Here is a 15,200-nt window from a genome sequence, read left to right on the forward strand (position 1 = left end):
AGAATTAAGAATTCCAGAACGTGGGATTGTAGAGATACCATGGAGGTAGGGCATTTGCCTTGCATGCAGAAGGACGTTGGTTCGAATTCCGGCATCCCATATGGTCCCCCAAGTCTGCCAGGAGCGATTTCTGAGCCTACAGCCAGGAGTAACTCCTGAGCACTGCCAGGTGTGACTCAAAAACCAAAAAAAAAAAAAAAAGAATTCCAGAATGTGGCCAGAGCTATAGTAAAGCAGTAGGGTGTTTGCCTTGCACATGGCTAACCTGGAATGGTCCCAGGTTTGATCCCCGGTATGCCATATGGTCTCCTGAGGCTTCCAGTAGTGATTTCTGAATGCAGACATGGGAAAATCCCTGAGCGCTGCCAGGTGTGACCCAAAAAAACAAAAGAATTCCAGAATGCTTTGTGATTTGGTTTTTTTTTTTCCTCATTTGTTTTTTTGGTTTAATTTTTGCTGCAAGAAAAAGAAAAAATGAGTTTGACTTGAGTGCTGAGAAAGGTTGTTTCCAAGATGTTGGATTCTCAGACCTCACTGTTGGAGAGGTTTATAGTGGCTTGCCCTGGAAGTACAGATCAAATTGAAATGTTCAGGCACTCACTAGCAATTGTATTCCTTCACCTCTGATATGAAAGGGAGGAAATCTGGTACCAGCTGGGTTAAGTGACTTGTCTGAAAGACACCAATAATCATGGCTGCAGTTTGGGGCTCATGAACCTGTTTGACCAGAATTGCTTAACCGCCTTGCAATGTTCATGAAGTGGCAGGCAGTGAGCTTTGCTTACTTTTTTTTTTTATTTTTTTTTTTTACTTACATTTTTTAACTTAAGTTCACAGTGTATTCAGTGGAAAAGCAAATCTCTCTCAGCAGTGTAAATCCACTGTTCAGTTGTGGGTCAGTGTGAAACATAGTCCAAGTAACAGTTCTTGCATAAATGGTGAGGACATGAATCACTGTTTTAGCAAAATAGTATAGGCCAATGGGTAACTGATATCAGAGGGATTATATTTGAGCCCCAATATCTGCCATTACTGTCTTTCTGATCCCAGTAAAATAACTTGTGTCCTGATCTATAAAATGAAAGACAATAGATAGGATAAGTACTTCTTGATACACTTATTGTGTGCAGGATTAAATGAGATTCTTATTACAAGGTGCATATTGCTTACAAAATATAGATCCTTATTATCTTATTTAACCTAGAAAATATGTTGTGTTCTTCGAACTTTAATAGGTTACCTAAGCACAGCATTACAAACAGAATTTTACTTTTACAGTGAGTTTCTTATAGTTAACTATCTCATTTTTTTTTGCTATTATCACGTTCACCTCAATTTCTTTCTGTTACTAAACAGAGGGGCTTGGTGCACATTGAACAACCTCTCTCTAAAATGCCTTTCTTTGGCTTTATTTTTACTACTACTGCTAATACTATTGTTGTTGTTGATGTTATTGGGCTAGCCACACCCAGCAGTATTCAGGGGCTGTTCCAGCTCTGTGCTCAAGAATGAACCCCCACAGTGCTTGGATGACCTTTCGAAATGGTGGAGGTTGGTCTGGGGTTGGCTGGGAACCCCAATCTAGTCACTTTGACCCTGGCTTTATATATACACTTGTTAGTTTCCTGAAATTCATTCTTATTCTGTGTCATTCATTTCAAGATTCAGTTACTTTCTGTTTTTTTTCTCAACAAAACTTCAAGGAATCAAGGAAGTACCTATTTTATTTTATTTTATTTTATTTTTTTGGTTTTATGGGCCACACATAGTGAGCTCAGAAATTGATCCTGGCTTGGGGGGCAATATGGGATACCAGGGAATCGAACCGTGGTCCATCCTAGGCTTGCGTAGGCAAGGCTGACATCTTACTGCTCTGTACCACTGCTCTGGCCCTGGGAATTACTTAATAACTTTGAACCAATCTTACTCAAAATTGTATCTAATAGTCAGATTATCCCAGGAATAGATATTTGATACAATAATAGTTTTAAAAATTCAGTAATGAAAATAAATTATTAGGGGCCAAAGCAATAGTACAGAGGGTAGGTATTTACCTTGCTGACCCAGGTTCAATCCCGGAATCCCATATGATTCCCCAATTACTGCTGGGAGTAATTCTGAGTACACTGCCAAGTACTCACGTAACTCCACACCCCCAAACACACACACACACACACACACACACACACACACACACACACACACACACACACACACACATATGTCATCCCAGTGACCGGAATAATAGCATAGTGGTAGCAAGTTTCCCTTGCACACAGCCCACCCAGGAGAGACCCAGGTTTGATCCCTGGCATCCTATATGGTCTCCCAAGCCTGCCAAGAATGATTTTTAAGAGCAGAGCCTGGAGTGAACTGAGTGCTGCCCGGTATGGCCCCAAAACCAAAAAAAAAAAAAATCCCTGAGCACAGAGTCAGAAATAAGCCCTAAGCACTGCTGGGTGTGGCCCCAAAACAAACAAAAATCAATTTTTAGCTACTTTTACATTCTAATTATCTAGTTTAGAAAATATGCCGTTTAATATAGCTTACTAACATCTAAAAACTGTTACCTTCTAGTAGAAATGTTTTTAGCATTATCTAGATTTAATAATTTATTTGTAGTATTGCATTAATTTCAGTAATTAAATTCTCTTGACAGTATTTGCACATTTATTCTTTCCATAGTTATACTGTTCTTTCAGTTATCCTATTCATGGTTTTACTGAGTTTTAGCTGTGAAAAGCTGAAACTTGAAAAAGTCAAACTCCCCTATAGAAGAAACCTTAAATTTTTATTTTTAGCTTAAACAGTTGCATCTACTCCCATTATCTCTGAACTTAACTAGATTGTTGATTTGGGGGAAATGGCAAACACTTATGAATAATGACTCTCTTCTCTGTGCCTTCAGCCTATCTTTTCCATATTAAAATATTTATTGTTGCCATATTAAGAAAGCTTCATAAGTCACCAGACTCAACACTATCCAAAGTTTATATTTAGACAATACATGTTCTTTTTTATGTAATCAAGAAATCCATAGGAACGGAGTGCTATTACAGCTGGTAAGGCACTTGCCTTGCCTGCAGCTAGCATTAATTCAGTTCCCCCGAAGCACTGGCCATAATGATCCTTGAGCAAAGAGCCCAGAGTAAATCCTGAGCACCACTGGGTCTGACCCAAAGTCCAAAAATAAGAAAAAAGGAAGGGGCCGGGTAGGTGGCGCTGGAGGTAAGGTGTCTGCCTTGCAAGCGCTAGCCAAGGAAGGACCTCGGTTCGATCCCCCGCTGTCCCATATGGTCCACCCAAGCCAGGGGCGATTTCTGAGCACATAGCCAGGAGTAACCCCTGAGCGTCAAACGGGTGTGGCCCAAAAACCAAAAAAAAAAAAAAAAAAAGAAAAAAGGAAGAAGAAATTATTGATTTTTTTAGATAAGAATTTAAATTATTTATTTCCCCTTATTGCCCTTCCTCCTTCGTAATTTTGTTATTAATACATTTGTTAAGCTATTCATTTTAAAATGTTAAAGATCAAAAATAGTTAAGTACTCTTAGGGAAACCTTTTTAAAACAATGTTTTTTAAATGTTTCTAACTACTGTTACTCTTCAACAAAGTATTTTCCTTCAAGGTCTCTGGTAGTTCCTATATTTGTAGCAGCTGTAATATAGTAAAATGCCTTGGGCAGAATTTAAAGTTAATAAAACTACAGGCAGTATGTTAGCATCAGCAAATATTTTATTGATTTTTTATATAGACTCAGGGTTTTCCATACAGATTTTTCATTTTACATTTCTTGAAATAGCTACATAGGTAATATATTCTTTGAATAAAAATTTATGCAATATACAAACACACAATCACAGTACTCACAACATCTTCATGCTTGTAAGGACTTTGTAGCTGAAACAGTTTGTCAGTGCAGTTGTTTTAACCAGTTATTTTCAAACTCTCATTAATCTAGAAATCATTTTATTGGCTACAGTTCGCAAGATGGATATGTTCCTGTGGCACTCTGGGTCAGCATCATCTTTCTCCCCTTTTAAAAGCATTTAATAAATCCTTTTCTTTCAGAGGTAATCTTATCTTGCCACTATCGTTTTTTTTAGGATTCAGAGAAGGAAAACTTAATAGATGGAGTTTTAGTTTTCCACTCTGGAGAGTGGAGTTGTCCATAAAGGAGATGCTAATTAGTGCTTCAATTTTGATTATTTTATTTTATTGTTTTGAATTTCACTAGTTGTTTTGCTGGTTTGTTAGGGAACTATTTTGCAATTTGGTATGACTTAAATGGGACTGAATGGGAGTGTTTACTAGATATTATTTAATAGAAACATATTTAGGGGTCAGTAAGATATCACAGGAGAGGAGACACTTGCCTTTGCATGCAACCACTTCGGCCACCACTCTAGGTTGATCCCCAACACCACATGTGCATCAGGAGAGCACAGACTCAGAGTGTACACTGTCTGTACACTGTCCAGCACTCCTGCCCTACCACACCAAGTAAATAAAACCTGTATCTGGAACACTTTTTAAAAAAATGAGTTATGATTGGTAAACTTAAACTTTTGAGTGTAAGTTCTCATTCAACAATGAATAAAAAAACACCTTATTTAAGTTGAACAAAGGACAAGTGTCAGAGAATGAAGCTTCAATAATGATCAAAAGTGGGAAAATTTTAATTAATAGTATTTTAATAGTGGGATTTTCAAGCATATATTATAACAAGCTGCTTCTTGAATACTGTTTGTTTGTTTGTTTGTTTATTTATTTGTTTTGGGTCATACTCGGCTGCACTCAGGGATTACTCCCGGCTCTATGCTTAGAAATCGCTCCTGGCAGGCTTGGGGGACCATATGGAATGCTGGGATTCGAACCACTGTCCTTCTGCATACAAAAAACACCTTACCCCCATGCTATCTCTCCGGCCCCGTGAATACTTTTACCTTTCTACTTTACTAATTTATAAATGTAAAAGAATTATAAATTTTAAAATCTAATAAAGATATTTTGTGCTACAGAAACAATGTATGTTCTGTTACAATATCTGACAGGTAATTTTATTTGAATTTTAGTATTGTTTATTCGGTATCATTTTTCTTATATGAAAAAACAAGACCAGTGATATATTATCAAACTTCACTAGTTTGAGACGTTTCATTAATTTGGATGCTGATAACAGTGGTAATGATTGATATTCATTGAATATAGTTCAGCATTGAATTCAGAATTTCTGGTCTGGTCTTGGTTAATAACTTTGGCTTAGTTTTAAATTTCTAAATTTCTGAACCCTGGACACCTAGACAGAAGCCTAATTAGAAAGGCGGCACAGTGGTCCTGGCCTGTGTTTTTTCTGCCCACTGTGTGCAGCTTCCAAAGTGGAACCAAAAACACACCCTGCAGAAGCCACAGTATCAACATTGGTGCTTGGAGTCTTGGATGACATGGCTAGACATGCAGCAGCATGACCACTTTAATTTTTTTAAATTTTTTAATACTTTCTTCCCCAAGAAGCACATCAATTACTGAACCTTCTGACAATGACTTAACAAGCTCATTTCAAGATACAATTTTCGAGATAATTTCGAGATAATTTTCACAAATTTTCTTATTGCCATACTCTTTTTTTTTTTTTGCCTTTTTTTTCTTTTTTTCTTTCATTCCTTTCTTTTTTTCTTTTATAATAATTTTTTTTCAGGCCCCAACGATGCATACAGCTGACCCAGGGCCAACCCAAGACCATCTTATGTTCAATCGCTGGCATCCCATATGGTCCCCCAAGCCTGCCAAGAGTGATTTCTGAATGCTGTGCCAGAAATAACCCCTGAGCGCTACTAGGTCTGGCCTAAAAATCAAAAAAGATTTTTTTTTCTCTTCCACTTATTTGGAAACAAATGTATTATGATCTTCTATGTCAACTATGGAATACCTGGTCTTTAAATAAAATAATTTATATTTATAATAATAATAATAAACAGTGGCCAGAGCCATTTTTAGTAGGTTTTGCCTTGCGGTTGACTGACCTGGCTTTGATGCCCAGCACTCTATATTTCTGTCCAAACCTCCAGGAATTGTCTCTGAGTACAGTCTAGAATAAACCCAGAGCACATACAGATATGGTCCAAAACCAAAAACAAATTTTTTAAGTCTTTTTAAATGTGGGCCAGTGGAAATCATGAACAAATATTACAAATAACTCAGACTTTAAAATCTGGTTTTTGGGCCACACCCAGTGACGCTCGGGGGTTATTCCTGGCTATGCGCTCAGAAATCATTTCTGGCTTGGGGGACCATATGGGACACTGGGAGATCGAATCGTGTCCATCCTTGGTCAGCTGCATGCAAGGCAAACACCCTACCGATGCGCCACCACTTCAGCCCCCTGACTCTAAAATCTGTCTGTAACTAGGATTTTTGTTTTGGGGGGAATCACACTTGGCTATGCACAGGGTTTCAAGTACCAAACACAGGCTAGCCATGTGCGAGACAAATTCCATACCCGATGAACTAGCTCTCTGCCCCCTGTGCTTTAGGATTTTATAGAAGTTTCTAATAACATGTATTTGCAAGTTTTCATACCTAAAGGAAAAAAAGTGGATTTTCCAAAATGCTATATACGATATCTCTTCCAAAGCACAGAATTATCTCTAGTTGTCTTTATGATGTTTTGATATTTTTAATATCTGTTGTAGCATGTAAATTGTATATCCTTTTATAACTTGTTTCATTGCCTCTTTAGTCTCTTTGCTTCACTCTGGGTTTCTGCAGATACACAGTTGTATATACAGTTTAAATAACAGCACATGGAGTTCAGAAATTGAAGGGGAAACTATCTTGTTCTCTGCTGCCCTCCTGTGGACGGTCTTGCACCTGCTACTGGCAATTAAGGATCTTTATCACGTTCTTCATAGGAGTTAGTGAAGTTACCTGCTATTTTTAAAATATAGTTTTAAAGTCCCAGATATGTATAGCTCTTTGTAATATATTAGTTGCCGCCATTTATTTCCATGAAAGGGATTAAAGATTAAGTGAATTTATTACAAGCTTCAAAATCCTGAGCTATGGCATATCCTGCAAAGCAGAGGGCATCTCTATGTGTTACTTGTCTGGATTTTAAGTTTCTGTACTTAAGAGCTTGAACAATTATTGGTTGGGTAACCCTCCTTTCACGAGTATGGGGGAGTAGGAAAAAGGCCCTTTCTGCTTTCATTTAGAAGCAAGATTTCATCAAGCCTGAAATCTGAGGTCCTACCATCCAGGGACAGAATGGTTTCTCCATAGTATCTTTGTTCTCAAGGAGTTCATATTCTGTCATATTGCCATGATGGAAAGCATTTGTGTTGGTAGATTCTTGAAGACATTTCTCAAAGTGTGGTCACTGCTGTACTTTTTCTGTCATTCCTTTAAGTGGCAGTAGCCAGATATCTTCCATATAAATGACTAGACTGTTTTAGTCATGCTAGGTCCTAAAGGCATTCCTAAAATGGTCCCTTCAATTTAGCATGTCATTATAATCCCACATTTTCTGTCCTTGGATTGTCATATCACCTTGTTTATAGATTTTACTTGTCATGGTTAGCTCATGAGGTAACCCTTGTCTTTTGGAATTATGGATTTTAGGGCTTATGAAAGAATAGTATTTATTAAGAAAGAAAATGTTTTTTATAAGAACTCAGGGCAGGGGCCGGAGAGATAGCACAGTGGGGTTTGCCTTGCAAGCAGCCGTCCCAGGACCAAAGGTGGTTGGTTCAAATCCCGGAGTCCCATGTGGTCCTCCGTGCCTGCTGGGAGCTATTCCTGAGCAGATAGCCAGGAGTAAGCCCTGAGCACCGCTGGGAGTGGCCCAAAAACCAAAAAGAAAAAAAAAAAAAAGAACTCAGGGCAATTAAAAAGTCTGATGCTGTAAATTCAATTTCTGAAAGATGATTCATAAATAATTCCTGGTTTTTATTATGAACTTTTGTTTGTTTTGGGGCCACACCCAGGGTTTATTCTTGGATCTGCACTCAGTATTCATTCTTGGTGGTGTTTTAAGAACCCAAAATGGATACTGGGTTTGAACCTAGTTTCGTCATGTGCAAGGCAAGCACCTCACTTGTTGTCATCTCTCTCTCCAGCCCCTTAATATGAACTTTTTGTCCTATGTAGCCAAAAGAAGAAAATATTTTTTTTTCTTTTTTTTTGGTTTTTGGGCCACACCCGGTGACGCTCAGGGGTTACTCCTGGCTATGCGCTCAGAAGTCGCTCCTGGCTTGGGGGACCATATGGGATGCCGGGGGATCGAACCGCGGTCCGTCTCCTAGGCTAGCGCAGGTAAGGCAGGTACCTTACCTCGAGCGCCACCGCCCGGCCCCGTTTTTTTGTTTTTTTTTTTTTTGGGCCACACCCGTTTGACGCTCAGGGGTTACTCCTGGCTATGCGCTCAGAAATCACCCCTGGCTTGGGGGGACCATATGGGACACTGGGGGATCGAACCGAGGTCCTTCCTTGGCTAGCGCTTGCAAGGCAGACACCTTACCTCCAGCGCCACCTACCCGGCCCGAAAATATATTTTTTTATTTTGGGTAGTAAATCTGTTGGCTATGCCTAAGACATTTTTCAAATTATCCTCTGGTTATTACAGATTACTAGTTACTGACCTAGCTGAATAATTTTTCTATAAAAAAAAGAAATTTGATAGTGGATATAGCGTAGGAATACAGTAGAATATTTTTCCCGGGCCCGGAGAGATAGCACAGCGGCGTTTGCCTTGCAAGCAGCTGATCCAGGACCAAAGGTGGTTGGTTCGAATCCCGGTGTCCCATATGGTCCCCCGTGCCTTCCAGGAGCTATTTCTGAGCAGACAGCCAGGAGTAACCCCTGAGCATCGCAGGGTGTGGCCCAAAAACAAACAAAAAAAAGAATATTTTTCCCCTTTTTTCCAGAGGAATCTGATGTGGAATTCATTCAAGGAATTCATTCATTCAATCAGTATATACTCTGTGCCCAGAATTATTCTCAGAACTGGAAACCAAATAGAAAAAGCAACCATCATTTTAGGTATTGTAGGACTATGTTCTAGTAGAAGAAAACAGGACAGAAATAATCATACCGGAAGAAGAAAAAAATCATTGCATTAGAAGTTAAGGGGTACCCAAAGGCAATAGAAACCAAGAGCATGAAAATTAGTTTCTAGTAGGAAGTTAGTTACTGGTGAGGGGTAGAGAGAAATCCAGTATGAGATGGTGGGATAAAATGCTGAAAGGAGGTGCCTCCATTGAGATGGGTATAACTGGAAACATAGGTGGAAGGAAATGTTGGGACATTGTATGCTTGAAACTCAATCTATTATGAGTAGCTTGATAACTTTCACAAGAAGAAGTTAAGGGCTAGGGGGTGAAGTAGGGCCAATGGCCTAGCGCTTGGAATAAGATATAAAATTAATGGTTCAGTGTGGCCCCACTGAGAAAACTCATGAAGAAAGCGAGATGGGTTGGGCCATGCAGATGTGCAGTGTAAGAGCACTGGAGGCAGAGAGTCACCTAAATGCTTATTTCTGGAACAGTAAGGAAGTGTTGGAATTTTTAAGGGTACAAGGAACTGTAAGCGGAGCTGAAGGGCAGGAGGAATAAACCACATCATTGCAACCTCCAAGGTCTTTATACTCCTGTAATCTTTCATCCTAAGATGAGTCACATGTATAATATGGAATATTTTGAGCAGAAAGAAACTTAGAGGCCTGTTCTAACAGAGCTCTTACTGGCTCCACTGAAAATATGGTGATGGGTAAGGACAGAGGAAGAAGATGGAGTAGATGTGGCTCAGTGGGCTGAGCACAGGCTTTGCATGTGATGGACAAGGTTCAAGTCATAATCGCACAGTATCCAAAGCACGGCCATGAGTAGCCCCTGACCACAGCTGGACGTTGCCCCAGAGAAGAATACACACATGTGCGTGTGCACGCACGCACACACACAAACAATTAAAGATGCTGTGCAAATATAGAGATGAAAAATGATCTTGGTCTGGGAAAGTGGAGGGCAGGAGAGAAAGTGAGAGGGAACATCATGTTTGTGATATATTTTTCAAAAGAGAACCAAGAAGCCACTGTTACTGTCAGAATAAGGAATGAAGAGGGTGACTCCTAAATCTGGGTCCTCAGCAACGAGGTACTAGGTATGACTTGATGCAGTTTTTAAATAACCAGATAGTAAAATTTAATAAATGGGTTTAAGGGAACATTCAAGTCTTTTCTGAATATGTTGGGTTTAACTTTTATAGGGCCAGGGAGATGATGCAGGGAACTGAAGTGTATGTGGGAATCTTTGCTTTGATTCCCCAGGTGCCCCCCACAGCCCTCCGGCAAAACAGAAAGCTCAGGTGACCTATATTTTGAGACTCAATCGAGTGAAAACTGGGAAGTCCTGCTGACGGATGAGTTTGTAAATTATGAGCATGAAGTTACGTTGGTGGTGAGTGTACAAAGGAAAATAACCATGATTAATTGATTAATTACTGGGACACTCTAGGCAACATTTGGAGGTCAAGAAATAAAACAATGAAAGGTCTCTCCAGTAAGGTAAAAGAGAAACATAACAAATACCATGTTTCAGGAACCAAGTGAAGAACGTGTTTCAGTGTGTGGTTATGCGTCAGAGTAAATGTATTCTGAGAACCTGAGCTGGATGTGGATGGGGAATAATAAGCCAGTGGGGGTTAGGAACATGGAGGTGGTTGACCCTTTTTCAAAGGTTAGTGAAATTGGTTGTGAAAAAGGAACTGGAGATGACAGCAAGTCTTTATGAAGTTTTGCTACAATGAGGAGCAGAAAATAGAATGGCACTGGAGGAAGATGTAGAATTCAGGACTTGTGTTTCACTTTTTTTTTTTTATTCTAAAAACAGGAATGGCTAGATGGTACAGTAAGTAGGGCATTTGCCTTGCAAACTCTTTACCCAGGGTCAATCCCTGGCATTCCATACAGCCCCCAAGGGACCACCAGTCGTGGCTCCTGAATACAGAACCAGGAGTAACCCCTGAGCATTGCTGGGTGTGACACATAAAACAAAAAAGTATACATGTACTTAGAAGAATGCATTTTCATATTTATGTTTGTGGTTTATTATGAGCATTGGAGAAATATATAGTAATTAAATGTATGGCATTCAAAAGTGGTATATTTCTTTTAAACATACATTCATTTATTAAATTGAATCTATATGATATTCTATATAATATAACAATCAAAATAATGGAAAACATTATTATAATGGTAGTGGTACCTGTGGAGTAATGGCAGCCATCACGGGGACTTCTTCGTTTCATAAAAAGTATTTTTTGTAAAATGAGTTTGCTACATTGAAAAGATGAATATTTAGGATAATCGACGTATGAGATGAACTCTATATATAGCCAGATTATTTTTAGAGCCATTTGCATAGTTTCTAAGCTATAATTCATTTTTCATCCTGCCACTGAGTGACTAAAATAACTTTAAAGCAAATGCATAATGATGCCAAGAATCAGTCTTTAGAAAATAGGTTAATAAGAACACAAATAGGAATACTTTCTTAGAAATGTACTTGTTAATTAGAAATGTGTAAAATCATTAAGTGAAATAAAGCAGAAACTTTGCCAGGTGACAGAACTGGGGTATCTGTCAGAAGATACTGTCAGGCCCCGGCCTGTCATAGACCCAAATCAAGCAGTTGTACTGGGTTTCTCCAGGCCCATTAAAAGGGAATCAATTGGCCATGATGCCTTGATAAGACCAAGATCAAAGGCAGCAGCTGTCTCTGAAAGTTTCCATTGCACTTCCTGAGGTCACCTTTGATCTTTAATGGGGTAAATACTGCTGCTTGCCATCCATATGCAGAATATTTAAACATTCTCTGGAACTTGTTATGGAGATTCCCATGCAGATTGATAACAAAGGAAGGAAAATTAGCTCTTATAGTGTCATTATTTGAATGCCAAATCTACTAGTCATTCCAAGGAAAAGGACAACTCCTAATGCTCTGCAATCTAAGTCTTAAGAAATACCAGTAGGCTCCAGTCCTAAGCAGTTGTGGAATAATTAAGGTATTGCATTTTGCCAGAGAAATAACACCATGGATAGGGCTGACTTGGGTTCAATCCCCTGCACCTTTTATGGCACCCCAACCCAACTAGGAATAAGCCCTAAGCACAGCTGAGTGTATCTTAAAAATGTGATCTTCGGCTTTTCTAGAGGAAGAGAGAATAGTTGAGAGCAACCAAGCTTTATCCCTGAATCACTTCTTTCTCAGAAGGTATAGTGGGGAGCCGAAGTAATAGCACAGCGGTATGGTGTTTACCTTGCACACTGCTGGCCCAGGACAGACGCAGGTTCAATCCCTGGCATCCCATATGGTCTATCGAGCTTGCCATGAGAGATTTCTGAGCGCAGAGCTACGAATAGGACCTGAGTGCCGCTGGGTTTGGCCCAAAACTCACCCCCCCCAAAAAAAAAAAAAAGAAAAAAAAAAACAGAAAACAAAGTATGTATAGTGACTGTGTCTCTCAGCTGTACACTAGTTATTTCAGAGACCAGGAGGCCAACTTGGAGCCAGTTTTCCTTTTTCTTCTCTGAAAGGAGTTGGGGTGGGAGGTTATCAGACCCTGATGCCACTCTGAAAGCTCGGGCAGAGTAGAATCTTTCCATCTCTGTTCTGTTTCCCATGAAGAACTCAACACCAAAACACTCCGAGAAAGGGACCCAGAAAATCACTTTTCTTTCTTCTTCAAACTTCTGGTTTTCCACCTAAGAAGGCACTGCTGATAAACTCTGCAATTGCTCATTTCCAGGCTTTTATATGGTCTGTTTCCTGCCTGACTTTGCACTTTTAAGGTCAGTCAGTACATAATCGTTACTCCAAAGTCTCCTGCAAGGAAATCCATCTCTAATTCCATGCTAATTGCTGAATGAGCACATGTCTGTGGAACCATTTCTCTTGCCCAGGTGATTCTCTTGTCTTTCCTCAGCAGGTAGGGCATGGAGAGCATCTCCCTCTGTCTCTCAATCCATCTCAGCAATCCTCAGATTCAAGGAGTTCTGTCCGTTGGGTTGGCCTGAATTTCACTTATGATACTCCCGAGAATCCTCTCCTAACACAAACGTGTATCTCTCTATTTGGGGAAAGAACATAGACTCAGACAAGTGCATTGATTTGCCCAGGTTCCTTCTGATAAGACTGTGGTTAAGCCAGGATTTAAAATCACACTATGAAATGTTCCTTTATGACTGAGGTCAGCAGGACTCTGGCACAGCCTCTAAGAGGGAAACCGTAATGGAATCTGTCCCTGGAATGTCTCTAACTACAGCACACATGCTACCCCTGGTTCAAACTCCCTGGCAGTATCTTTAGGTAATTCCACATAGCATTGTTGAGGAACTACAAGATAAAACTTTGAGTCAATCCCTACGCTGTTTTTACCACCTTTTCTAAAAGCCCTTATTTTGCTAGAGACACCACATTAAATTATGAAACAGCTGGCATTAAAAGAATCCCTTTCCCCCTTTTTTTAGGTTAGCAATAAACAAAAACAAAGAAGCCACCTGTTTTCCAAGCTGCATGATATGAGTGTAGTTGAAGAGAAGTGTAGTAGGGCCAAGTGGGCAGGAGAGGGCTTGGGCCTTGCTTGTGAGTGGCCTTGCTTTGCTCCCCAGCACTGCAAATGAAGAGATGGACGTTAATAAAAGGTCATTTATGCCTGAGTGGAGGATGGGATCAGCCATGTTTACAGCCAGTACCTTATATTTAATTGAAAGTATTAGGATTCTTCCTAGAACTTCTGTAAAAAGCAGAAGAAAGAAGACTTTAGAGTGTAATACTGGTAATCCCATTAGAATAGGGATAAGAAGGACTATCCTGGGACTGGAACGCTAGCACATCAGGTAGAGTGTTTGCCTTGCATGCAGCCAACCCGAGTTTGATTCCCAACATCCCTTACGGTTCCTCTGAGCACTGCCAGGTGTGGCCCAAAAACCAAAACCAAAAAAAAAAAATAAAAAAAAGAAGTATCCTTCGAATATTCCACTATTCACACAAACTATTTTTCTAAAATTAAAATATTTATTTTTATTTCAATTTCAATTATTCTTTACATCTTAGAATGTAACTTTTAGGGGCCAGAGCAATAGCACAGCAGTAGGGCATTTGACTTGTACATGGTTGACCCAGGATGGACCTGGATTTGATCTCCATCGTCCCATATAGTCCCCCAAGCCAGGAATGATTTCTGAGCGCATAGTCAGGAGTAAACTCAGAGTCATCAGGTATGGCCCCCCCAAAAAAACAAAAAAAACTCATCAATAAAATTTAATTAATTATTAATAAGTTAATGTTTAATTATTCTTTTCATCTTAGAATTTCATTATACAATAGATGACACAAGAAGTATTTCACTTTGTCCTATGAAAATAGAGTAGATTAGAGGGGGAAATGATTTGAGGAAGAAGCTGGATTAGAAATAATAACCTAACAGTATTGGTGAAAGAGCAAAGTAATGAGGTTGATTTAACTTAGTACAGTGTAGCTCTTATTGTACAGCAGTGAATTCACATTTTTTAACTAAAAAAGTCCTTTAGCAAGCACAGAACAGATTGAGCTAAATTTGTAAGTCTGTTAAATAATGTAAGATTTAAATATGTTCAGTACTTTAATCTGAGTTCGTTGCTGCTTTTTTTTTCCTCCCACACCTGACAATACTCAGGGGTTACTCCTGGCTCTTCACTCAGGAATTAGCCCTGGAGGTGCTCAGGGGACCCAATGGGATGCCAGCGATCAAACCCAGATTCAGTTAGCAAACACTCTAACTGCATTATCACTCCAGTACCCCATTGCTATCTAGTATTCCCTATACAACATACACACACACACACACACACACACACACACACACACACACACACACGAGCTCATACAAGTACTATGATGATTTCTAAGTACCATTGAAACATATATGAATTGACTCAAGCTAAGAACCTTTTCTATAACTTTATTTACAAAGTCACTTATAATCACCAGCATTCAATGTTCCAACAACAGTTACCATCACCAGTGTAGTGTGACTTTCCCAACACTGTTGTCTCTACTTTCCAAGCCTGCCCCTTAGAGGCAACAAGATTACTAGTTACAACAAAATGTCTGAAATTATGAAAAATACTTCAGTAAAAGAAAGTTTGTGAAAATTTTTGTATCT

General features: G+C 39.4%; 1 protein-coding gene across 1 annotated transcript in view; it reads left to right on the forward strand.

Moving 5' to 3' along the window:
- Nucleotides 1-15,200, forward strand: part of TTC17 (tetratricopeptide repeat domain 17) — a 146,669-nt gene that overhangs the window by 70,392 nt on the left and 61,077 nt on the right. The window lies entirely within an intron of this gene.

The sequence above is a fragment of the Suncus etruscus genome, chromosome 9 (assembly GCF_024139225.1).
Source record: "Suncus etruscus isolate mSunEtr1 chromosome 9, mSunEtr1.pri.cur, whole genome shotgun sequence".
Taxonomy (NCBI): Eukaryota; Metazoa; Chordata; class Mammalia; order Eulipotyphla; family Soricidae; genus Suncus; species Suncus etruscus.